The 26007-nt window shown below is 55.6% G+C and overlaps 1 long non-coding RNA gene across 4 annotated transcripts in view; it reads left to right on the top strand.

Annotated features, from left to right (window-relative positions):
* The first annotated feature begins 297 nt into the window (after positions 1–297).
* Positions 298–26007, top strand: part of LOC122546097 (uncharacterized) — a 154311-nt gene continuing 128601 nt past the window's right edge. For 2 of the 4 annotated variants that reach the window (XR_015753871.1, XR_015753868.1), the window contains exon 1: positions 298–467. This is a non-coding gene — a long non-coding RNA (uncharacterized LOC122546097). Of the gene's footprint in view, positions 468–3717; positions 3736–26007 lie in introns of those variants that run through there. The other 2 variants (XR_015753869.1, XR_015753872.1) reach the window with 2 other exon arrangements.

The raw sequence follows: 26007 nt of genomic DNA, 5'->3' as shown, positions 1-26007 counted from the left end.
TTTTGCTATATCTGCGAAAACAACACACTTCTCCATTTCTGACATGATTGAATACAGTGGAGCAGGGAAATGGACTCCCTCATGTGGTCTCCCCTCAACCGCACCCCAACATTGGTTGCATTCCAAGTTTAAACCTAAACCCCGCCCTGAACCGCCTCCAAGGCGGGGTCACTCAGAGCAACAACAACAACAAAAACATGCCCGGGTTCTGCCGCCCAGATACACATGACGCAATAAGCGGTCCTGCTGTCCATTGGCTTAACTGGTCTAAATGGAGGTTGACCGAACAAATCGAGACAGGCTGCTTGCAGCAATGTGACGGTAACTAACCTCTCTACAGTCTGCCCTGCCTCAGCTGAGGGCCACACTCTCTCAGAATTGCAAAGGACCCACTCTGTACTACATCCTCAGGAGAATTCATACTCTCAACAAAGAGTACTTCAACTCAATCTCAAACATCAAAAACTGTAAGTACAACAAACTTTTATCTACCCACCTCCATAACCAGTGCTCCTCGAACATTCCAGAAGATTCCCCTGGCCTCGGAAACGCCATTAGCCATGCAGCTGATGCAGCTACCACCCCCACGCTGATTGATGATGTCACTTCTGCCCCCATCATGGCCACTCCCACAGCCACTTCCGGCCCTCACATCATCGCCGATGCCACACGCTCAGTGACTTCTGCCACCCCTACTGCCGTGTCTGCCACCACCAGAGCCACTCACCTGCATTCTGCTGACACGCCCCCCACAGACCACACTGTCACTATCCCCACCCCCCAGAACCCCGAGGGGAACACTACCCCTGCTCATTACTCTACCCCCATTCCCCCCACCATCACACCCACTCCAGGTACTGGCTCCGACCCCACTCCCAGCTCTACACCCACACCAGCTCCCAGCTCCCAGCCCTGCCGAGTTTTCACCATCCCCCCAGACCTCCCCCTTACTGAGGACGAACGATCAGTCCTCAGCAAAGGACTCACCTTCGTCCCCCTCCGTCCATGCATCAATGAATTTAATACACGCCGTGACATCGAACAATTCTTCCGTCGCCTCCGCCTCCGAGCCTACTTTCACAATCAGGACTCCCGCCCACCTTCCGAGGACCTCTTCACCCACCTCCAACACACTGCATCCACCTGGACACCCCGCGCTGGCCTATTACCTGCCCTCGACCTCTTCATTTCCAACTGCCGCCGGGACATTAACCGCCTCAACCTGTCGACCCCCCTCCCCCACTCCTCTCATCCTCACAACGCGCGGCCCTCCAATCCCTCTGCTCCAATCCTGACCTCACCATCAAGCCAGCGGACAAAGAGGGCGCAGTGGTAGTCTGGCACACTGACCTCTACATCGCTGAAGCCAAACGCCAACTCGAGGACACCTCTTCCTACCGCCCCCTTGACCATGACCCCACCCCCCAATACCAAACCATCATCTCCCAGACCAAACAGAACCTCATCACCTCAGGAGATCTCCCATCCACAGCTTCCAACCTCATAGTCTGGGAACCACGCACTGCCCGGTTCTACCTCCTTCCCAAGATCCACAAGCCTGACCACCCTGGCCGACCCATTGTCTCAGCATGCTCCTGCCCACTGAACTCATCTCTACCTACCTCGACTCTGTCCTATCCCCCCTAGTCCAGGAACTCCCCACATACGTTCGAGACACCACCCACGCCCTCCACCTCCTCCAAGACTTCCGTTTCTCCGGCCCCCAACGCCTCATCTTCACCATGGATATCCAATCCCTCTACACCTCCATCCGCCATGACCAGGGCCTCCAAGTCCTCCGTTTTTTCTTCTCCAGACGTTCCCAACAGCACCCCTCCACCGACACTCTCATTCGTTTGGCTAAACTGGTCCTCACCCTTAACAATTTCTCCTTTGAATCCTCCCACTTCCTCCAGACCAATGAGCTATGCCTGTCTCATTGTTGGCTACGTAGAGCAGTTGATCTTCCGTAATTACACCGGCACCACTCCCCACCTCTTCCTCTGCTACATTGATGACTGCATTGGCGCCACCTCGTGCTCCCGTGAGGAGGTTGAGCAATTCATCAACTTCACCAACACATTCCACCCTGACCTTAAATTTACCTGGACCATCTCTGACACCTCCCTCCCCTTCCTGGACCTCTCCATCTCCATCAGTGACGACCGACTTGACACTGACATTTTCTACAAACCCACCGACTCCCACAGCTACCTGGATTACACCTCTTCCCACCCTACCTCTTGCAAAAAATGCCATCCCGTATTCCCAATTCCTCCGCCTCCGCCGTATCTGCTCCCAGGAGGAGCGGTTCCACCATAGAACACACCAAATGGCCTTCTTCTTTAGAGACCGCAATTTCCCTTCCCATGTAGTTAAAGATGCCCTCCAACGCATCTCATCCACATCCCGCACCTCCGCCCTCAGACCCAACCCCTCCAACTGCAACAAGGACAGAACGCCTCTCGTGCTCACCTTCCACCCTACCAACCTTCGCATAAATCAAATCATCCGCCGACATTTCCGCCACCTCCAAGCAGACCCCACCACAAGGGATATATTTCCCTCCCCACCCCTCTCCGCCTTCCGCAAAGACCGTTCCCTCCGTGACTACCTGGTCAGGTCCACGCCCCCCCTACGACCCACCCTCCCATCCTGGCACTTTCCCCTGCCACCGCAGGAACTGTAAAACCTGTGCCCACACCTCTTCCCTCACCTCCATCCAAGGCCCTAAAGGAGCCTTCCACATCCATCAAAGTTTTACCTGCACATCCACTAATATCATCTATTGTATCCGTTGCTCCCGATGCGGTCTCCTCTACATTGGGGAGACTGGGCGCCTCCTAGCAAAGCGCTTTAGGGAACATCTCCGAGACACTCGCACCAATCAACCAAATCGCCCCGTGGCTCAACATTTCAACTCCCCCTCCCACTCTGCCAAGGATATGGAGGTGCTGGGCCTCCTCCACCGCCGCTCCCTCACCACCAGACGCCTGGATGAAGAACGCCTCATCTTCCGCCTCGGAACACTTCAACCCCAGGGCATCAATGTGGATTTCAACAGTTTCCTCATTTCCCCTTCCCCCACCTCATCCTAGCTTCTAACCTCCAGCAACTCGATCCCCTGACTTGTCCGGACTTGTCTGACCTGCCCAGCTCCTTTTCCACCTATCCACTCCACCCTCTCCTCCCTGACCTATCACCTTCATCTCCTTCCCCACTGACCTATTGTACTCTATGCTACTCTCTTCCCACCCCCACCCTCCTCTAGCTTATCTCTCCACGCTTCAGGTTCTCTGCCTTTATTCCTGATGAAGGGCTTTTGCCCGAAACGTCGATTTTGCCTGTCCTCGGATGCTGCCTGAACTGCTGTGCTCTTCCAGCACCACTGATCCAGAATCTGGTTTCCAGCATCTGCAGTCATTGTTTTTACCTAGGCCGCACAAACAAATTCGCCCTAAGCAGCGCGCGGGCTCGGCGGTTCAACTGTCACCGCGCGAGCCGGGCCGCCCACGCGGGAAAACAACGGGAATCTGTGAAGAATTGGAGGCGCCGGTGTGGGACTCGGGTGGAGGAAGTTAAAAATCTGTACAGTGCGCATGTCCGCCAACACCCCTTGGGCGCGCGGTACGGACAATGGGCAGTCCCACAGCGAGTGTGCGTGCGTATAACCCGCTACCGAGCATGCGCACTTACCAGAGGTGAAGCAGTTATGTGTTTTGTTTGTTGGTGACGGTGAGAAATTTATTTAATCTTCACAGAGCGTCAGTGTGAATGGTTTATTGGATTAACACTGTGGTGATATATTGTATTAATGTTCTATACTTAACGCATGAACTGCTAAAGGAGGTCCGGGTGCGGCTTTGGAGCCAAATTATAACATCCGACAGTTTATACCGCCCTCCCCCCGAGATCAGACAGTGTGTGACCCCCCTCTCAGTGTGATCAGTGTGTGACCCCCCCCCTCTCAGTGTGATCAGTGTGTGACCCCCCCTCAGTGTGATCAGTGTGTGACCCCCCCTTAGTAAGATCAGTGTGTGATCCCCCTCAGTAAGATCAGTGTGTGACCCCCTCAGTATGATCAGTGTGTGACCCCCCTCTCAGTGTGATCAGTTTGTGACCCCCCCTCAGTGAGATCAGTGTGTGACCCCCCTCAGTGTGATCAGTGTGTGACCCCCCCCTCAGTGTGATCAGTGTGTGACCCCCCCTTAGTAAGATCAGTGTGTGATCCCCCTCAGTAAGATCAGTGTGTGACCCCCTCAGTATGATCAGTGTGTGACCCCCCTCTCAGTGTGATCAGTTTGTGACCCCCCCTCAGTGAGATCAGTGTGTGACCCCCCTCAGTGTGATCAGTGTGTGACCCCACAGTGAGATCAGACAGTGTGTGACCCCCCCTCAGTAAGATAAGTGTGTGACCCACCCCCAGTGTGATCAGTGTGTGACGCCCCCTCAGTGAGATCAGTGTGTGACCCCCCTCAGTGTGATCAGTGTGGGACCCCCCTCAGTGAGATCAGTGTGTGAGCCCACCCTCAGTGAGATCAGTGTGTGACCCCCCTCAGTGAGATCAGTGTGTGACCCCCCAGTAAGATCAGTGTGTGACCCCCCTCAGTGAGATCAGTGTGTGACCCCCCCTCAGTGTGATCAGTGTGTAACCCCCCCAGTAAGATCAGTGTGTGACCCCCCTCAGTGAGATCAGTGTGTGTGACCCCCCTCAGTAAGATCAGTGTGTAACCCCCCTCATTGAGATCAGTGTGTGACCCCACCCTCAGTGAGATCAGTGTGTGACACCCCCCTCAGTGAGATCAGTGTGAGACGCCACCCTCAGTGAAATCAGTGTGTGACCCCCCTCAGTGTGATCAGTGTGTGAACCCCCCCTCAGTGAGATCAGTGCGTGACCCCCCTCAGTGTGATCAGTGTGTGACCCCCCTCAGTGTGATCAGTGTGTGACCCCCCTCAGTGTGATCAGTGTGTGACCCCACCTCAGTGTGATCAGTGTGATTCCCCCCTCAGTGAGATCAGTGTGTGACCCCACCTCAGTAAGATCAGTGTGTGACCCACCTCAGTGTGATCAGTGTGTGACCCCACCTCAGTAAGATCAGTGATTGACCCCCATCAGTGTGATCAGTGTATGACCCCCTCAGTGTGATCAGTATGTGACCCCCCCTCAGTAAGATCAGTGTGTGACCCCCCTCAGAGAGATCAGTGTGAGACCCCCCCTCAGTGAGATCAGTGTGTGACCCCCCTCAGTAAGATCAGTGTGTGACCCCCCCTCAGTGTGATCAGTCTGTGACCCCCCTCGATGAGATCAGTGTGTGACCCCCCCAGTAAGATCAGTGTGTGACCCCCCTCGGTGTTATCAGTGTGTGACCCCCGCAGTGAGATCAGTGTGTGACCCCCCTCAGTGTGATCAGTGTGTGACCCCCCCCAGTGAGATCAGTGTGTGACCCCCCACAGTGTGATCAGTGTGTGACACCCGCCTCAGTGTGATCAGTGTGTGACCCCCCTCAGTGACATCAGTTTGTGACCCACCTCAGTGTGATCAGTGTGTGACCCAGCTCAGTGTGATCAGTGTGTGACTCCCCCTCAGTGAGATCAATGTGCGACCCCCCTCATTGTGATCAGTGTGTGATCCCCCCTCAGTGAGATCAGTGTGTGACCCCTCTCAGTGAGATCAGTGTGTGACCCCCCCAGTGAGATCAGTGTGTGACCCCTCTCATTGAGATCAGTGAGTGACCCCCCTCAGTGAGATCAGTGTGTGACCCCCCAGTGTGATCAGTGTGACCCCCTCAGTGTGATCTGTGTGTGACCGCCCTCAGTGTGATCAGACAGTGTGTGACCCCCTCAGTGTGATCAGTGTGTGACCCCCCCCAGTGAGATCAGTGTTTGACCCCTATCAGTGAGATCAGTGTGTGACCCCCCTCAGTGTGATCAGTGTGTGACCCCACCTCAGTAAGATCAGTGAGTGACCCCCATCAGTGTGAACAGTGTATGACCCCCTCAGTGTGATCAGTGTGTGACCCCCCTCAGTGAGATCAGTGTGTGACCCCCCTCAGTAAGATCAGTGTGTGACCCCCCTCAGTGTGATCAGTGTGTGACCCCCCTCAGTGAGATCAGTGTGTGACCCCCCCAAGTAAGATCAGTGTGTGACCCCCCACAGTGTTATCTGTGTGTGAACCCCTCAGTGAGATCAGTGTGTGACCCCCCTCAGTGTGATCAGTATGTGACCCCCCCAGTGAGATCAGTGTGTGACCCCCTCAGTGTGATCAGTGTGTGACCCCCCCCTCAGTGTGATCAGTGTGTGACCCCCCTCAGTAAGATCAGTTTGTGATCCCGTCAGTGTGTGACCCCGCTCAGTGTGATCAGTGTGTGACTCCCCCTCAGTGAGATCAATGTGTGACCCCCCTCAGTGTGATGACTGTGTGATCCCCCCTCAGTGAGATTAGTGTGTGACCCCTCTCAGTGAGATCTGTGTGTGACCCCCCAGTGAGATCAGTGTGTGACCCCTCTCAGTGATATCAGTGTGTGACCCCCCTCAGTGAGATCAGTGTGTGACCCCCTCAGTGTGATCAGACATTGTGTGACCACCTCAATGTGATCAGTGTGTGACCCCCCCAGTGAGATCAGTGTTTGACCCCTCTCAGTGAGATCAGTGTGTGACCCTCCCTCAGTGTGATCAGTGTGTGACCCCACTCAGTGAGATCAGTGTGTGACCCCCCCATCAGTTTGATCAGTGTGTGACCCCCCTCAGTGAGATCAGTGTTTGACCCCTCTCAGTGAGATCAGTGTGTGACCCCCCCTCAGTAAGATCAGTGTGTGACCCCCCACAGAGAAATCAATGTGAGACCCCCCTTCAGTGAGATCAGTGTGTGACTCCCCTCAGTAAGATCAGTGTGTGACCCCCCCTCAGTGTGATCAGTCTGTGACCCCCCTCGGTGAGATCAGTGTGTAACCCCTCCAGTAAGATCAGTGTGTCACCCCCTCGGTGTTATCAGCGTGTGATCCCCGCAGTGAGATCAGTGTGTGACCCCCCTCAGTGTGATTGGTGTGTGACCCCCCCAGTGAGATCAGTGTGTGACACCCCCTCAGTGTGATCAGTGTGTGACACCCCCCTCAGTGTGATCAGTGTGTGACCCCCCTCAGTGAGATCAGTTTGTGACCCACCTCAGTGTGATCAGTGTGTGACCCAGCTCAGTGTGATCAGTGTGTGACTCCCCCTCAGTGAGATCAGTGTGTGACCCCCCCTCAGTAAGATCAGTGTGTGACCCCCCCTCAGAGAAATCAGTGTGAGACCCCCCTTCAGTGAGATCAGTGTGTGACTCCCCTCAGTAAGATCAGTGTGTGACCCCCCCTCAGTGTGATCAGTCTGTGACCCCCCTCGGTGAGATCAGTGTGTGACCCCTCCAGTAAGATCAGTGTGTCACCCCCCCTCGTTGTTATCAGCGTGTGATCCCCACAGTGAGATCAGTGTGTGACCCCCCTCAGTGTGATTAGTGTGTGACCCCCCCTGTGAGATCAGTGTGTGACACCCCCCTCAGTGTGATCAGTGTGTGACACCCCCCTCAGTGTGATCAGTGTGTGACCCCCCTCAGTGAGATCAGTTTGTGACCCACCTCAGTGTGATCAGTGTGTGACCCAGCTCAGTGTGATCAGTGTGTGACTCCCCCTCAGTGAGATCAATGTGTGACCCCCCTTAGTGTGATCAGTGTGTGATCCCCCCTCAGTGAGATCAGTGTGTGACCCCTCTCAGTGAGATCAGTGTGTGACCCCCCCAGTGAGATCAGTGTGTGACCCCTCTCAGTGAGATCAGTGAGTGACCCCCCTCAGTGAGATCAGTGTGTGACCCACCCCAGTGTGATCAGTGTGACCCCCTCAGTGTGATCAGACAGTGTGTGACCGCCCTCAGTGTGATCAGTGTGTGACCCCACCAGTGAGATCAGTGTTTGACCCCTCTCAGTGAGATCAGTGTGTGACCCCCCCAATTGTGATGTGTGATCCCCCCCTCAGTGAGATCAGTGTGTGACCCCACCTCAGTAAGATCAGGGTGCGACCCCCCTCAGTGTGATCAGTGTGTGACCCCACCTCAGTAAGATCAGTGAGTGACCCCCATCAGTGTGATCAGTGTATGACCCCCCTCAGTGTGATCAGTGTGTGACCCCCCTCAGTAAGATCAGTGTGTGACCCCCCTCAGTGTGATCAGTGTGTGACCCCCCTCAGTGAGATCAGTGTGTTACCCCCCCCTAGTAAGATATGTGTGTGACCCCCCACAGTGTTATCTGTGTGTGACCCCCGCAGTGAGATCAGTGTGTGACCGCCCTCAGTGTGATCAGTATGTGACCCCCCCAGTGAGATCAGTGTGTGACCCCCCTCAGTGTGATCAGTGGGTGACCCCTCTCAGTGTGATCAGTGTGTGACTCCCCCTCAGAGAGATCAATGTGTGACCCCTCTCAGTGATATCAGTGTGTGACCCCCCTCAGTGAGATCAGTGTGTGACCCCCTCAGTGTGACCCCCTCAGTGTGATCAGACAGTGTGTGACCACCTCAATGTGATCAGTGTGTGACCCCCCCAGTGAGATCAGTGTGTGACCCCCCTCAGTGTGATCAGTGTGTGCCCCCCAGTGAGATCAGTGTGTGACCCCCCACAGTGAGATCAGTTTGTGACCCCCCTCAGTGTAATCAGTGTGTGACCCCCCGTGAGATCAGTGTGTGACCCCCCCTCAGTGAGATCAAGGTGTGACCCCCCTCAGTGTGATCAGTGTGTGACCCCCCTCAGTGAGATCAGTGTGTTACCCCCCCCCCAGTAAGATATGTGTGTGACCCCCCACAGTGTTATCTGTGTGTGACCCCCGCAGTGAGATCAGTGTGTGACCGCCCTCAGTGTGATCAGTATGTGACCCCCCCAGTGAGATCAGTGTGTGACCCCCCTCAGTGTGATCAGTGGGTGACCCCTCTCAGTGTGATCAGTGTGTGACTCCCCCTCAGAGAGATCAATGTGTGACCCCTCTCAGTGATATCAGTGTGTGACCCCCCTCAGTGAGATCAGTGTGTGACCCCCTCAGTGTGACCCCCTCAGTGTGATCAGACAGTGTGTGACCACCTCAATGTGATCAGTGTGTGACCCCCCCAGTGAGATCAGTGTGTGACCCCCCTCAGTGTGATCAGTGTGTGCCCCCCAGTGAGATCAGTGTGTGACCCCCCACAGTGAGATCAGTTTGTGACCCCCCTCAGTGTAATCAGTGTGTGACCCCCCGTGAGATCAGTGTGTGACCCCCCCTCAGTGAGATCAAGGTGTGACCCCCCTCAGTGTGATCAGTGTGTGACCCCCCCTCAGTGAGATCAGTATGTGACCCCCACAGTGTGATCAGTGTGACCCCACAGTGTGATCAGTGTGTGACCCCGACTCAGTGTGATCAGTGTGTGACCCCCCTCAGTGTGATCAGACAGTGTGTGACCCCCTCAGTGTGTGACCCCCCAGTGAGATCAGTGTATGACCCCACTAAGTGATATCAGTGTGTGACCTCCCCATCAGTGAGATCAGTGTGTGACCCCCCCTCAGTGAGATCTGTGTTTGACCCCTCTCAGTGAGATCAGTGTGTGACCCCCCCTCTCGGTGACATCAGAGTGTGATCCCCCCCCAATGTGATCAGTGTTTGACCCCCCCCTCAATGTGATCAGTGTGTGACCCCCTCAGTGTGTGACCCCGTCAGTGTGATCAGTGTGTGACCCCCCTCAGTGAGATCAGTGTGTTACCACCCTCAGTGAGATCAGTGTGTGACCCCCCCAGTGCGATCAGTGTGTGACCCCCCTCAGTGAGATCAGTATGTGACCCCGTCAGTGTGATCAGTGTGTGACCCCCCTCAGTGAGATCAGTGTGTTACCACCCTCAGTGAGATCCGTGTGTGACCCCCCCAGTGCGATCAGTGTGTGACCCCCCTCAGTGAGATCAGTATGTGACCCCCACAGTGTGATCAGTGTGACCCCACAGTGTGATCAGTGTGTGACCCCGACTCAGTGTGATCAGTGTGTGACCCCCCTCACTGTGATCAGACAGTGTGTGACCCCCTCAGTGTGTGACCCCCCAGTGAGATCAGTGTTTGACCCCTCTCAGTGAGATCAGTGTGTGACCCTCCCTCAGTGTGATCAGTGTATGACCCCACTAAGTGATATCAGTGTGTGACCTCCCCATCAGTGAGATCAGTGTGTGACCCCCCCTCAGTGAGATCTGTGTTTGACCCCTCTCAGTGAGATCAGTGTGTGACCCCCCCTCTCGGTGACATCAGAGTGTGATCCCCCCCCAATGTGATCAGTGTTTGACCCCCCCTCAATGTGATCAGTGTGTGACCCCCTCAGTGTGTGACCCCGTCAGTGTGATCAGTGTGTGACCCCCCTCAGTGAGATCAGTGTGTTACCACCCTCAGTGAGATCAGTGTGTGACCCCCCCAGTAAGATCAGTGTGTGACCCCCCTCAGTGAGATCAGTGTGTGATGCCCCCCAGTAAGATCAGTGTGTGACCCCTCACAGTGAGATCAGTGTGTGAACCCCCCTCAGTGTGATCAGTGTGTGACCACCCTCAGTGAGATTTGTGTGTGATCCCACTCAGTAAGATCAGTGTGTGACGCCCCCCTCAGTGTGATCAGTGTGTGACCCCACCAGTGAGATCAGTGTGTGCCCCCCCCCCACAGTAAGATCAGTGTGTGACCACCCTCAGTGTGATCAGTGTGTTACCCCCCAGTGAGATCAGTGTGTGACCATCCTCAGTGAGATCAATGTGTGACCCCTCAGTGAGATCAGTGTGTGACCCCCCAGTGAGATCAGTGTGTGACCCCTCTCAGTGAGATCAGTGTGTGACCCCCCTCAGTGAGAGCAGTGTGTGACCCCCCTCAGTAAGATCAGTGTGTGACACCCGAGTGAGATCAGTGTGTGACCCCCTCAGTGTGTGACCCCCTCAGTGTGATCATTGTGTGACCTCACCTCAGTAAGATCAGTGTGTGACACCCCTCAGTGAGATCAGTGTGTGACCCCCCCAGTGTGATCAGTGTGTGACCCGCCCTCAGTGTCATCAGTGTGTGACCCCCCTCAGTGTGATCAGTGTGTGACCCCCCCCAGTTAGATCAGTGTGTGACCCCCCCAGTGAGATCAGTGTGCGACCCCCTCAGTGTGTGACCCCCTCAGTGTGATCAGTGTGTGATCCCCCTCAGTGAGATCAGCGTGTGACCCCCCTCAGTGAGATCAGTGTGTTACCACCAGCAGTGAGATCAGTGTGTGACACCCCCAGTAAGATCAGTGTGTGACCCCCCCAGTAAGATCAGCGTGTTACCCCCCTCAGTGAGATCAGTGTGTGACGCCCCCCAGTAAGATCAGTGTGTGACCCCTCTCAGTGAGATCAGTGTGTGAACCCCCCTCAGTGTGATCAGTGTGTGACGCCCCCCAGTAAGATCAGTGTATGACCCCACTAAGTGATATCAGTGTGTGACCCCCCCATCAGTGAGATCAGTGTGTGACTCCCCCTCAGTGAGATCTGTGTTTGACCCCTCTCAGTGAGATCAGTGTGTGAACCGCCCTCTCGGTGACATCAGAGTGTGATCCCCCCCTGTGTGATCAGTGTTTGACCCCCCCTCAATGTGATCAGTGTGTGACCCTCCTCAGTGTGATCAATGTGTGACCCCCTCAGTAAGATCAGTGTGTGAACCCCCAGTGAGATCAGTGTGTGACCCCCTCAGTGTGTGACCCCGTCAGTGTGATCAGTGTGTGACCCCCCCAGTGAGATCAGTGTGTGACCCCCCTCAGTGTGATCAGTGTGTGACCCCCCAGTGAGATCAGTGTGTGGCCCCCCTCAGTGAGATCAGTTTGTGACCCCCCTCAGTGTAATCAGTGTGTGACCCCCCGTGAGATCAGTGTGTGACCCCCCTCAGTGAGATCAATGTGTGACCCCCCTCAGTGTGATCAGTGTGTGACCCCCCCTCAGTGAGATCAGTGTGTAACCCCCCTCAGTGAGATCAGTGTGTGACCCCCCCAGTGCGATCAGTGTGTGACCCCCCTCAGTGAGATCAGTTTGTGACCCCCACAGTGTGATCAGTGTGACCCCACAGTGTGATCAGTGTGTGACCCCGACTCAGTGTGATCAGTGTGTGACCCCCCTCAGTGTGATCAGACAGTGTGTGACCCCCTCAGTGTGTGACCCCCCAGTGAGATCAGTGTTTGACCCCTCTCAGTGAGATCAGTGTGTGACCCTCCCTCAGTGTGATCAGTGTATGACCCCACTAAGTGATATCAGTGTGTGACCCCCCCATCAGTGAGATCAGTGTGTGACTCCCCCTCAGTGTGTGACCCCGTCAGTGTGATCATTGTGTGTCCCCCCCAGTGAGATCAGTGTGTGACCCCCTGAGTGTGATCAGTGTGTGACCCCCCAGTGAGATCAGTGTGTGAACCCCCAGTGAGATCAGTGTGTGACCCCTTCAGTGTGTGACCCCGTCAGTGTGATCAGTGTGTGACCCCCCAGTAAGATCAGTGTGTGACCCCCCAGTAAGATCAGCGTGTGACCCCCCAGTAAGATCAGCGTGTGACCCCCCTCAGTGAGATCAATGCGTGACCCCCTCAGTAAGATCAGTGTGTGAACCCCCAGTGAGATCAGTGTGTGACCCCCTCAGTGTGTGACCCCGTCAGTGTGATCAGTGTGTCCCCCCCCAGTGAGATCAGTGTGTGACCCCCTGAGTGTGATCAGTGTGTGACCCCCCAGTGAGATCAGTGTGTGACCCCCATCAGTGTGATCAATGTGTGACCCCCTCAGTAAGATCAGTGTGTGAACCCCCAGTGAGATCAGTGTGTGACCCCTTCAGTGTGTGACCCCGTCAGTGTGATCAGTGTGTGACCCCCCTCAGTGAGATCAGTGTGTTACCACCCCCAGTGAGATCAGTGTGTGATCCCCCAGTAAGATCAGTGTGTGACCCCCCAGTAAGATCAGCGTGTGACCCCCCTCAGTGAGATCAGTGTGTGATGACCCCAGTAAGATCAGTGTGTGACCCCTCACAGTGAGATCAGTGTGTGACCCCCCCTCAGTGTGATCAGTGTGTGACCCCCCTCAGTGAGATCAGTGTGTGATGCCCCCCAGTAAGATCAGTGTGTGACCCCTCACAGTAAGATCAGTGTGTGACCCCCCCTCAGTGAGATCAGCGTGTGACCCCCCTCAGTGAGATCAGTGTGTGACCCCCCTCAGTGAGATTTGTGTGTGATCCCCCTCAGTAAGATCAGTGTGTGACGCCCCCCTCAGTGTGATCAGTGTGTGACCCCCCTCAGTGTGATCAATGTGTGACCCCCTCAGTAAGATCAGTGTGTGAACCCCCAGTGAGATCAGTGTGTGACCCCGTCAGTGTGATCAGTGTGTGACCCCCCTCAGTGAGATCAGTGTGTTACCACCCTCAGTGAGATCAGTGTGTGATCCCCCAGTAAGATCAGTGTGTGACCCCCCAGTAAGATCAGCGTGTGACCCCCCTCAGTAAGATCAGTGTGTGATGCCCCCCAGTAAGATCAGTGTGTGACCCCTCACAGTGAGATCAGTGTGTGACCCCCCCTCAGTGTGATCAGTGTGTGACCCCCCTCAGTGAGATCAGTGTGTGATGCCCCCCAGTAAGATCAGTGTGTGACCCCTCACAGTGAGATCAGTGTGTGACCCGCCCTCAGTGAGATCAGCGTGTGACCCCCCTCAGTGAGATCAGTGTGTGACCCCCCTCAGTGAGATTTGTGTGTGATCCCCCTCAGTAAGATCAGTGTGTCACCCCCCCTCAGTGAGATCAGTGTGTGACCCCCCTCAGTGAGATCAGTGTGTGACCCCCCCAGTAAGATCAGTGTGTGACCCCCCTCAGTGAGATCAGTGTGTGACCCCACCTCCGTAAGATCAGTGTGTGACCCCCCTCAGTGTGATCAGTGTGTGACCCCCCTCAGTGTGATCAGTATGTCACCCCCCTCAGTATGATCAGTGTGTGACCCCCCTCAGTGAGATCAGTGGGTGCCCCCCCTCAGTGATATCAGTGTGTGACCCCCCCAGTAAGATCAGTGTGTGACCCCCCTCAGTGTGATCAGTGTGTGACCCCCCTCAGTGTGATCAGTGTGTGACCCCCCTCAGTGAGATCAGTGTGTGACCCCCCTCAGTAAGATCAGTGTGTGACCCCCCTCAGTGTGATCAGTGTGTGACCCCCCTCAGTGAGATCAGTGTGTGACCCCCCCAGTAAGATCAGTGTGTGACCCCCCCAGTAAGATCAGTGTGTGACCCCCCTCAGTGAGATCAGTGTGTGACCCCACCTCCGTAAGATCAGTGTGTGACCCCCCTCAGTGTGATCAGTGTGTGACCCCCCTCAGTGTGATCAGTATGTCACCCCCCTCAGTAAGATCAGTGTGTGACACCCCTCAGTGAGATCAGTGTGTGACCCCCCCAGTAAGATCAGTGTGTGACCCCCCTCAGTGTGAACAGTGTGTGACTCCCCTCAGTAAGATCAGTGTGTGACCCCCCTCAGTGAGATCAGTGCTGACGCCCCAGTAAAATCAGTGTGTGACCCCCCTCAGTGAGATCAGCGTGTGACCCCCCTCAGTGAGATCAGTGTGTGACCCCCCTCAGTAAGATCAGTGTGTGACCCCCCTCAGTGAGATCAGTGTGTTACCACCCAGTAAGATCAGTGTGTGACTCCCCCAGTAAGATCAGCGTGTGACCCCCCTCAGTGAGATCAGTGTGTGACCCTCCCAGTAAGATCAGTGTGTGACCCCTCTCAGTGAGATCAGAGTGTGACTCCCCCCTCAGTGTTTTCAGTGTGTGATCCCCGCAGTGTGATCTGTGTGTGACCCCCCAGTGAGATCAGTGTGTGAGCCCCCTCAGTGAGATCAATGTGTGACCCCCCCAAATAGATCAGCGTGTGACCCCCCAGTGAGATCAGTGTGTGACCCCTCTCAGTGAGATCAGTGTGTAACCCCCCCTCAGTGTGATCAGTGTGTAACCCCCCTCAGTGAGAGCAGTGTGTGACCCACCCAGTGTGTGTCCCCCCTCAGTGAGATCAGTGTGTGACCCCCCAGTGTGATTCCCCCCTCAGTGAGATCAGTGTGTGACCCCACCTCAGTAAGATCAGTGTGTGACCCCCCTCAGTGTGATCAGTGTGTGACCTCACCTCAGTAAGATCAGTGTGTGACCCCCTTCAGTGTGATCAGTGTGTGACACCCCCTCTGTAAGATCAGTGTGTGACCCCCCTCAGTGAGATCAGTGTGTGCCCCCCCCCTCAGTAAGATCAGTGTGTGACCCCCCCCAGTAAGATCAGTGTGTGACCCCCCCTCAGTGTGATTAGTGTGTGATCCCCCCTCAGTGTGATTAGTGTGTGATCCCCCCTCAGTGAGATCTGTGTGTGACCCCCCAGTGAGATCAGTGTGTGACCCCTCTCAGTGATATCAGTGTGTGACCCCCCTCAGTGAGATCAGTGTGTGACCCGCTCAGTGTGACCCCCTCAGTGTGATCAGGCAGTGTGTGACCACCTCAATGTGATCAGTGTGTGACCCCCCCAGTGAGATCAGTGTGTGACCCCCCTCAGTGTGATCAGACAGTGTGTGACCACCTCAATGTGATCAGTGTGTGACCCCCCCAGTGAGATCAGTGTGTGACCCCCCTCAGTGTGATCAGTGTGTGACCCCCCAGTGAGATCAGTGTGTGACCCCCCTCAGTGAGATCAGTTTGTGACCCCCCTCAGTGTAATCAGTGTGTGACCCCCACTCAGTGCGATCAGTGTGTGACCCCCCTCAGTGAGATCAGTTTGTGACCCCCACAGTGTGATCAGTGTGACCCTACAGTGTGATCAGTGTGTGACCCCGACTCAGTGTGATCAGTGTGTGACCCCCCTCAGTGTGATCAGACAGTGTGTGACCCCCTCAGTGTGTGACCCCCCAGTGAGATCAGTGTTTGACCCCTCTCAGTGAGATCAGTGTGTGACCCTCCCTCAGTGTGATCAGTGTATGACCCCACGAAGTGATATCAGTGTGTGACCCCCCCATCAGTGAGATCAGTGTGTGACTCCCCCTCAGTGAGATCTGTGTTTGACCCCTCTCAGTGAGATCAGTGTGTGACCCCCCTCAGTGTGATCAATGTGTGACCCCCTCAGTAAGATCAGTGTGTGAACCCCCAGTGAGATCAGTGTGTGACCCCCTCAGTGTGTGACCCCGTCAGTGTGATCAGTGTGTGTCCCCCCCAGTGAGATCAGTGTGTGACCCCCTGAGTGTGATCAGTGTGTGACCCCCCAGTGAGATCAGTGTGTGACTCCCCTCAGTGTGATCAATGTGTGACCCCCTCAGTAAGATCAGTGTGTGAACCCCCAGTGAGATCAGTGTGTGACCCCTTCAGTGTGTGACCCCGTCAGTGTGATCAGTGTGTGACCCCCCTCAGTGAGATCAGTGTGTTACCACCCTCAGTGAGATCAGTGTGTGATCCCCCAGTAAGATCAGTGTGTGACCCCCCAGTAAGATCAGCGTGTGACCCCCCTCAGTGAGATCAGTGTGTATTGCCCTCCAGTAAGATCAGTGTGTGACCCCTCACAGTGAGATCAGTGTGTGACCCCCCCTCAGTGTGATCAGTGTGTGACCCCCCTCAGTGAGATCAGTGTGTGATGCCCCCCAGTAAGATCAGTGTGTGACCCCTCACAGTAAGATCAGTGTGTGACCCCCCCTCAGTGAGATCAGCGTGTGACCCCCCTCAGTGAGATCAGTGTGTGACCCCCCTCAGTGAGATTTGTGTGTGATCCCCCTCAGTAAGATCAGTGTGTGACGCCCCCCTCAGTGTGATCAGTGTGTGACCCCCCTCAGTGTGATCAATGTGTGACCCCCTCAGTAAGATCAGTGTGTGAACCCCCAGTGAGATCAGTGTGTGACCCCTTCAGTGTGTGACCCCGTCAGTGTGATCAGTGTGTGACCCCCCTCAGTGAGATCAGTGTGTTACCACCCTCAGTGAGATCAGTGTGTGATCCCCCAGTAAGATCAGTGTGTGACCCCCCAGTAAGATCAGCGTGTGACCCCCCTCAGTGAGATCAGTGTGTGATGCCCCCCAGTAAGATCAGTGTGTGACCCCTCACAGTGAGATCAGTGTGTGACCCCCCCTCAGTGTGATCAGTGTGTGACCCCCCTCAGTGAGATCAGTGTGTGATGCCCCCCAGTAAGATCAGTGTGTGACCCCTCACAGTGAGATCAGTGTGTGACCCCCCCTCAGTGAGATCAGCGTGTGACCCCCCTCAGTGAGATCAGTGTGTGACCCCCCTCAGTGAGATTTGTGTGTGATCCCCCTCAGTAAGATCAGTGTGTCACCCCCCCTCAGTGAGATCAGTGTGTGACCCCCCTCAGTGAGATCAGTGTGTGACCCCCCCAGTAAGATCAGTGTGTGACCCCCCTCAGTGAGATCAGTGTGTGACCCCACCTCCGTAAGATCAGTGTGTGACCCCCCTCAGTGTGATCAGTGTGTGACCCCCCTCAGTGTGATCAGTATGTCACCCCCCTCAGTATGATCAGTGTGTGACCCCCCTCAGTGAGATCAGTGGGTGCCCCCCCTCAGTGATATCAGTGTGTGACCCCCCCAGTAAGATCAGTGTGTGACCCCCCTCAGTGTGATCAGTGTGTGACCCCCCTCAGTGAGATCAGTGTGTGACCCCCCTCAGTGTGATCAGTGTGTGACCCCCCTCAGTGTGATCAGTGTGTGACCCCCCTCAGTGAGATCAGTGTGTGACCCCCCCAGTAAGATCAGTGTGTGACCCCCCTCAGTGAGATCAGTGTGTGACCCCACCTCCGTAAGATCAGTGTGTGACCCCCCTCAGTGTGATCAGTGTGTGACCCCCCTCAGTGTGATCAGTATGTCACCCCCCTCAGTAAGATCAGTGTGTGACACCCCTCAGTGAGATCAGTGTGTGACCCCCCCAGTAAGATCAGTGTGTCACCCCCCTCAGTGTGAACAGTGTGTGACTCCCCTCAGTGAGATCAGCGTGTGACCCCCCTCAGTAAGATCAGTGTGTGACCCCCCCTCAGTGAGATCAGTGTGTTCCCCCCAGTAAGATCAGTGTGTGACTCCCCCAGTAAGATCAGCGTGTGACCCCCCTCAGTGAGATCAGTGTGTGACCCTCCCAGTAAGATCAGTGTGTGACCCCTCTCAGTGAGATCAGAGTGTGACTCCCCCCTCAGTGTTTTCAGTGTGTGATCCCCGCAGTGTGATCTGTGTGTGACCCCCCAGTGAGATCAGTGTGTGAGCCCCCTCAGTGAGATCAATGTGTGACCCCCCCAAATAGATCAGCGTGTGACCCCCCCAGTGAGATCAGTGTGTGACCCCTCTCAGTAAGATCAGTGTGTGACCCCCCTCAGTGTGATCAGTGTGTGACCCACCCAGTGTGACCAGTGTGTGTCCCCCCTCAGTGAGATCAGTGTGTGACCCCCCAGTGTGATTCCCCCCTCAGTGAGATCAGTGTGTGACCCCACCTCAGTAAGATCAGTGTGTGACCCCCCTCAGTGTGATCAGTGTGTGACCTCACCTCAGTAAGATCAGTGTGTGACCCCCTTCAGTGTGATCAGTGTGTGACACCCCCTCAGTAAGATCAGTGTGTGACCCCCCTCAGTGAGATCAGTGTGTGCCCCCCCCTCAGTAAGATCAGTGTGTGACCCCCCCTCAGTGTGATTAGTGTGTGATCCCCCCTCAGTGTGATTAGTGTGTGATCCCCCCTCAGTGAGATCTGTGTGTGACCCCCCAGTGAGATCAGTGTGTGACCCCTCTCAGTGATATCAGTGTGTGACCCCCCTCAGTGAGATCAGTGTGTGACCCGCTCAGTGTGACCCCCTCAGTGTGATCAGACAGTGTGTGACCACCTCAATGTGATCAGTGTGTGACCCCCCCAGTGAGATCAGTGTGTGACCCCCCTCAGTGTGATCAGTGTGTGACCCCCCAGTGAGATCAGTGTGTGACCCCCCTCAGTGAGATCAGTTTGTGACCCCCCTCAGTGTAATCAGTGTGTGACCCCCCGTGAGATCAGTGTGTGACCCCCCTGAGTGAGATCAGTGTGTGACCCCCCTCGGTGAGATCAATGTGTGACCCCCCTCAGTGTGATCAGTGTGTGACCCCCCCTCAGTGCGATCAGTGTGTAACCCCCCTCAGTGAGATCAGTGTGTGACCCCCCCAGTGCGATCAGTGTGTGACCCCCCACAGTGTGATCAGTGTGACCCCACAGTGTGATCAGTGTGTGACCCCGACTCAGTGTGATCAGTGTGTGACCCCCCTCAGTGTGATCAGACAGTGTGTAACCCCCTCAGTGTGTGACTCCCCAGTGAGATCAGTGTTTGACCCCTCAACTGAGATCAGTGTGTGACCCTCCCTCAGTGTGATCAGTGTATGACCCCACGAAGTGATATCAGTGTGTGACCCCCCCATCAGTGAGATCAGTGTGTGACTCCCCCTCAGTGAGATCTGTGTTTGACCCCTCTCAGTGAGATCAGTGTGTGACCCCCCTCAGTGTGATCAATGTGTGACCCCCTCAGTAAGATCAGTGTGTGAACCCCCAGTGAGATCAGTGTGTGACCCCCTCAGTGTGTGACCCCGTCAGTGTGATCTATGTGTGACCCCCCCAGTGAGATCAGTGTGTGACCCCCCTCAGTGTGATCAGTGTGTGACCCCCCAGTGAGATCAGTGTGTGACCCCCCTCAGTGAGATCAGTTTGTGACCCCCCCTCAGTGTAATCAGTGTGTGACCCCCCGTGAGATCAGTGTGTGACCCCCCTCAGTGAGGTCAATGTGTGACCCCCCTCAGTGTGATCAGTGTGTGACCCCCCCTCAGTGAGATCAGTGTGTGACCCCCAAGTGTGATTCCCCCCTCAGTGAGATCAGTGTGTGACCCCACCTCAGTAAGATCAGTGTGTGACCCCCCTCAGTGTGATCAGTGTGTGACCTCACCTCAGTGTGATCAGTGTGTGACCCCCCTCAGTGTGATCAGTGTGTGACCCCCCTCAGTGTGATCATGTGTGATCCCCCCTCAGTAAGATCAGTGTGTGACCCCCCTCAGTGAGATCAGTGTGTGCCCCCCCTCAGTAAGATCAGTGTGTGACCCCCACTCAGTGAGATCAGTGTGTGACCCCCCCAGTAAGATCAGTGTGTGACCCCCTCTCAGTGTGAACAGTGTGTGACTCCCCTCAGTTAGATCAGTGTGTGACCCCCCTCAGTGAAATCCGTGTTTGACGCCCCAGTAAGATCGGTGTGTGACCCCCCTCAGTGAGATCAGCGTGTGACCCCCCTCAGTGAGATCAGTGTGTGACCCCCCTCAATGTGATCAGTGTGTGACCCCCCTCAGTGTGATCAGTGTGTGACCCTCCCAGTGAGATCAGTGTGTGACCCCCCCAAGTGAGATCAGTGTGTAACCCCCCTCAGTGTGATCAGTGTGTGAACCACCGTGAGATCAGTGTGTGACCCCCCTCAGTATGATCAGTGTGTGACCCCCCTCAGTGTGATCAGTGTATGACCCCCCTCAGTGAGATCAGTGTGTGACGCCCCTCAGTGAGATCAGTGTGTGTCCCCCCTCAGTGAGATCAGTGTGTGACCCCCCTCAGTGAGATCAGTGTGTGATCCCCCTCAGTAAGATCAGTGTGTGACGCCCCAGTGAGATCAGTACGTGACCCCCTCAGTGTGATCAGTGTGTGACCCCCCAGTGAGATCAGTGTGTGAGCCCCCTCAGTGAGATCAATGTGTGACCCCCCAAGTGAGATCAGTGTGTGACCCCCCAGTGAGATCAGTGTGTGACCCCTCTCAGTGAGATCAGTGTGTGACTCCCCTCAGTGAGATCAGTGCGTAAATCCCCTCAGTGTGATCAGTGTGTGACCCCCCTCAGTGAGAGCAGAGTGTGACCCCCCCAGTGTGACCAGTGTGTGACCCCCCTCAGTGAGATCAGTGTGTGACCCCCAAGTGTGATTCCCCCCTCAGTGAGATCAGTGTGTGACCCCACCTCAGTAAGATCAGTGTGTGACCCCCCTCAGTGTGATCAGTGTGTGACCTCACCTCAGTAAGATCAGTGTGTGACCCCCCTCAGTGTGATCAGTGTGTGACCGCCCTCAGTGTGATCAGTGTGTGATCCCCCCTCAGTAAGATCAGTGTGTGACCCCCCTCAGTGAGATCAGTGTGTGCCCCCCCTCAGTAAGATCAGTGTGTGACCCCTACTCAGTGTGAACAGTGTGTGACTCCCCTCCGTTAGATCAGTGTGTGACCCACCTCAGTGAGATCCGTGTTTGACGCCCCAGTAAGATCGGTGTGTGACCCCCCTCAGTGAGATCAGCGTGTGAACCCCCTCAGTGAGATCAGTGTGTGACCCCCCTCAGTGTGATCAGTGTGTGACCCTCCCAGTGAGATCAGTGTGTGACCCCCGGTGAGATCAGTGTGTGATCCCCCTCTGTGTGAGCAGTGTGTGACCCTCCCTCAGTGAGGACTGTGTCTAACCCCCCTCAGTGTGATCAGTGTATGACCCCCCTCAGTGAGATCAGTGTGTGACCCCCTCAGTGAGATCAGTGTGTGACCCCCCCCATTGTGATCAGTGTGATCCCCCCCTCAGTGAGATCAGTGTGTGACTCCACCTCCGTAAGATCAGTGTGTGACCCCCCTCAGTGTGATCAGTGTGTGACCCCCCTCAGTGAGATCAGTGTGTAACCCCGCCTCAGTGTGATCAGTGTGTGACCCCCCAGTAAGATCAGTGTGTGACCCCCCTCAGTGTGATCAGTGTGTGACCCCCCTCAGTGTGATCAGTGTGTGACCCCCCCTCAGTGTGATCAGTGTGTGACCCCCCAGTAAGATCAGTGTGTGACCCCTCTCAGTGAGATCAGTGTGTGACCCCCCCTCAGTGAGATCAGTGTGTGACCACCCTCAGTGTGATCAGTGTGTGACCCCCCCCCTCAGTGTGATCAGTGTGTGACCCCCCTCAGTGTGATCAGTATGTCACCCCCCTCAGTATGATCAGTGTGTGACCCCCCTCAGTGAGATCAGTGGGTGCCCCCCCCTCAGTGATATCAGTGTGTGACCCCCCCAGTAAGATCAGTGTGTGACCCCCCTCAGTGTGATCAGTGTGTGACCCCCCTCAGTGTGATCAGTGTGTGACCCCCCTCAGTAAGATCAGTGTGTGACCCCCCTCAGTGAGATCAGTGTGTGTCCCCCCTCAGTGTGATCAGTGTGTGACCCCCCTCAGTGTGATCAGTGTGATCCCCCCCTCAGGGAGATCAGTGTGTGACTCCACCTCCGTAAGATCAGTGTGTGACCCCCCTCAGTGTGATCAGTGTGTGACCCCCTCAGTGAGATCAGTGTGTAACCCCCCCTCAGTGTGATCAGTGTGTGACCCCCCAGTAAGATCAGTGTGTGACCCCCCTCAGTGTGATCAGTGTGTGACCCCCCTCAGTGTGATCAGTGTGTGACCCCCCCTCAGTGTGATCAGTGTGTGACCCCCCAGTAAGATCAGTGTGTGACCCCTCTCAGTGAGATCAGTGTGTAACCCCCCCTCAGTGAGATCAGTGTGTGACCCCCATCAGTGTGATCAGTGTGTGACCCCCCCCCTCAGTGTGATCAGTATGTCACCCCCCTCAGTATGATCAGTGTGTGACCCCTCTCAGTGAGATCAGTGGGTGCCCCCCCCTCAGTGATATCAGTGTGTGACCCCCCCAGTAAGATCAGTGTGTGACCCCCCTCAGTGTGATCAGTGTGTGACCCCCCTCAGTGTGATCAGTGTGTGACCCCCCTCAGTAAGATCAGTGTGTGACCCCCCTCAGTGAGATCAGTGTGTGTCCCCCCTCAGTGTGATCAGTGTGTGACCCCCCTCAGTGTGATCAGTGTGTGACCCCCCTCAGTGAGATCAGTGTGTGACCCCCCTCAGTGAGATCAGTGTGTGACCCCCCCAGTAAGATCAGTGTGTGACCCCCCTCAGTGAGATCAGTGTGTGACCCCCCTCAGTGTGATCAGTGTGTGACCCCCCTCAGTGTGATCAGTATGTCACCCCCCTCAGTAAGAGCAGTGTGTGACACTCCTCAGTGAGATCAGTGTGTGACCCCCCCAGTAAGATCAGTGTGTGACCCCCCTCAGTGTGAACAGTGTGTGACTCCCCTCAGTAAGATCAGTGTGTGACCCCCCTCTGTGAGATCAGTGCTGACGCCCCAGTAAAATCAGTGTGTGACCCCCCTCAGTGAGATCAGTGTGTGACCCCTCAGTAAGATCAGTGTGTGACCCCCCTCAGTGAGATCAGTGTGTGACTCCCCCAGTAAGATCAGTGTGTGACCCCCCTCAGTGTGACCAGTGTGTGACCTCCCTCAGTGAGATCAGTGTGTGACCCCCAAGTGTGATACCCCCTCAGTGAGATCAGTGTGTGACCCCACCTCAGTAAGATCAGTGTGTGACCCCCCTCAGTGTGATCAGTGTGTGACCTCACCTCAGTAAGATCAGTGTGTGACCCCCCTCAGTGTGATCAGTGTGTGACCGCCCTCAGTGTGATCAGTGTGTGATCCCCCCTCAGTAAGATCAGTGTGTGACCCCCCTCAGTGAGATCAGTGTGTGCCCCCCCTCAGTAAGATCAGTGTGTGACCCCTACTCAGTGTGAACAGTGTGTGACTCCCCTCCGTTAGATCAGTGTGTGACCCACCTCAGTGAGATCCGTGTTTGACGCCCCAGTAAGATCGGCGTGTGACCCCCCTCAGTGAGATCAGCGTGTGAACCCCCTCAGTGAGATCAGTGTGTGACCCCCCTCAGTGTGATCAGTGTGTGACCCTCCCAGTGAGATCAGTGTGTGACCCCCGGTGAGATCAGTGTGTGATCCCCCTCAGTGTGAGCAGTGTGTGACCCCCCCCTCAGTGAGGACTGTGTGTAACCCCCCTCAGTGTGATCAGTGTATGACCCCCCTCAGTGAGATCAGTGTGTGACCCCCTCAGTGAGATCAGTGTGTGACCCCCCCCATTGTGATCAGTGTGATCCCCCCCTCAGTGAGATCAGTGTGTGACTCCACCTCCGTAAGATCAGTGTGTGACCCCCCTCAGTGTGATCAGTGTGTGACCCCCCTCAGTGTGATCAGTATGTGACCCCCCTCAGTATGATCAGTGTGTGACCCCCCTCAGTGTGATCAGTGTGTGACCCCCCTCAGTGAGATCAGTGTGTGACCCCCCCTCAGTGTGATCAGTGTGTGACCCCCAGTAAGATCAGTGTGTGACCCCCCTCAGTGTGATCAGTGTGTGACCCCCCTCAGTGTGATCAGTATGTGACCCCCCTCAGTATGATCAGTGTGTGACCCCCCTCAGTGTGATCAGTGTGTGACCCCCCTCAGTGAGATCAGTGTGTGACCCCCCCTCAGTGAGATCAGTGTGTGACCCCCCCTCAGTGTGATCAGTGTGTGACCCCCCAGTAAGATCAGTGTGTGACCCCCCTCAGTGTGATCAGTGTGTGACCCCCCTCAGTGTGATCAGTGTGTGACCCTCCTCAGTGAGATCAGTGTGTGACCCCCCCTCAGTGAGATCAGTGTGTGACCCCCCCTCAGTGTGATCAGTGTGTGACCCCCCAGTAAGATCAGTGTGTGACCCCCCTCAGTGTGATCAGTGTGTGACCCCCCTCAGTGTGATCAGTGTGTGACCCCCCTCAGTGAGATCAGTGTGTGAGCCCCCTCAGTGAGATCAGCGTGTGACCCCCCAGTGAGATCAGTGTGTGACCCCTCTCAGTGAGATCAGTGTGTAACCCCCCCTCAGTGTGATCAGTGTGTAACCCCCCTCAGTGAGAGCAGTGTGTGACCCACCCAGTGTGACCAGTGTGTGTCCCCCCTCAGTGAGATCAGTGTGTGACCCCCCAGTGTGATTCCCCCCTCAGTGAGATCAGTGTGTGACCCCACCTCAGTAAGATCAGTGTGTGACCCCCCTCAGTGTGATCAGTGTGTGACCTCACCTCAGTAAGATCAGTGTGTGACCCCCTTCAGTGTGATCAGTGTGTGACCCCCCCTCAGTAAGATCAGTGTGTGACCCCCCTCAGTGAGATCAGTGTGTGCCCCCCCCCTCAGTAAGATCAGTGTGTGACCCCCACTCAGTGAGATCAGTGTGTGACCCCCCCCAGTAAGATCAGTGTGTAACCCCCCTCAGTGTGATCAGTGTGTGAACCACCGTGAGATCAGTGTGTGACCCCCCTCAGTATGATCAGTGTGTGACCCCCCTCAGTGTGATCAGTGTATGACCCCCCTCAGTGAGATCAGTGTGTGACGCCCCTCAGTGAGATCAGTGTGTGTCCCCCCTCAGTGAGATCAGTGTGTGACCCCCCTCAGTGAGATCAGTGTGTGATCCCCCTCAGTAAGATCAGTGTGTGACGCCCCAGTGAGATCAGTACGTGACCCCCTCAGTGTGATCAGTGTGTGACCCCCCAGTGAGATCAGTGTGTGAGCCCCCTCAGTGAGATCAATGTGTGACCCCCCAAGTGAGATCAGTGTGTGACCCCCCAGTGAGATCAGTGTGTGACCCCTCTCAGTGAGATCAGTGTGTGACTCCCCTCAGTGAGATCAGTGCGTCAATCCCCTCAGTGTGATCAGTGTGTGACCCCCCTCAGTGAGAGCAGAGTGTGACCCCCCCAGTGTGACCAGTGTGTGACCCCCCTCAGTGAGATCAGTGTGTGACCCCCAAGTGTGATTCCCCCCTCAGTGAGATCAGTGTGTGACCCCACCTCAGTAAGATCAGTGTGTGACCCCCCTCAGTGTGATCAGTGTGTGACCTCACCTCAGTAAGATCAGTGTGTGACCCCCCTCAGTGTGATCAGTGTGTGACCGCCCTCAGTGTGATCAGTGTGTGATCCCCCCTCAGTAAGATCAGTGTGTGACCCCCCTCAGTGAGATCAGTGTGTGCCCCCCCTCAGTAAGATCAGTGTGTGACCCCTACTCAGTGTGAACAGTGTGTGACTCCCCTCCGTTAGATCAGTGTGTGACCCACCTCAGTGAGATCCGTGTTTGACGCCCCAGTAAGATCGGTGTGTGACCCCCCTCAGTGAGAT

The sequence above is a fragment of the Chiloscyllium plagiosum genome, unplaced genomic scaffold, assembly GCF_037043375.1.
Source record: "Chiloscyllium plagiosum isolate Xiang-an unplaced genomic scaffold, Cpla_swu_hap1 HiC_scaffold_40, whole genome shotgun sequence".
Classification (NCBI taxonomy): Eukaryota; Metazoa; Chordata; class Chondrichthyes; order Orectolobiformes; family Hemiscylliidae; genus Chiloscyllium; species Chiloscyllium plagiosum.
The sequence above is the reverse complement of the archived record's forward strand: the minus strand, read 5'-3'. Positions and strand labels throughout refer to the sequence as shown.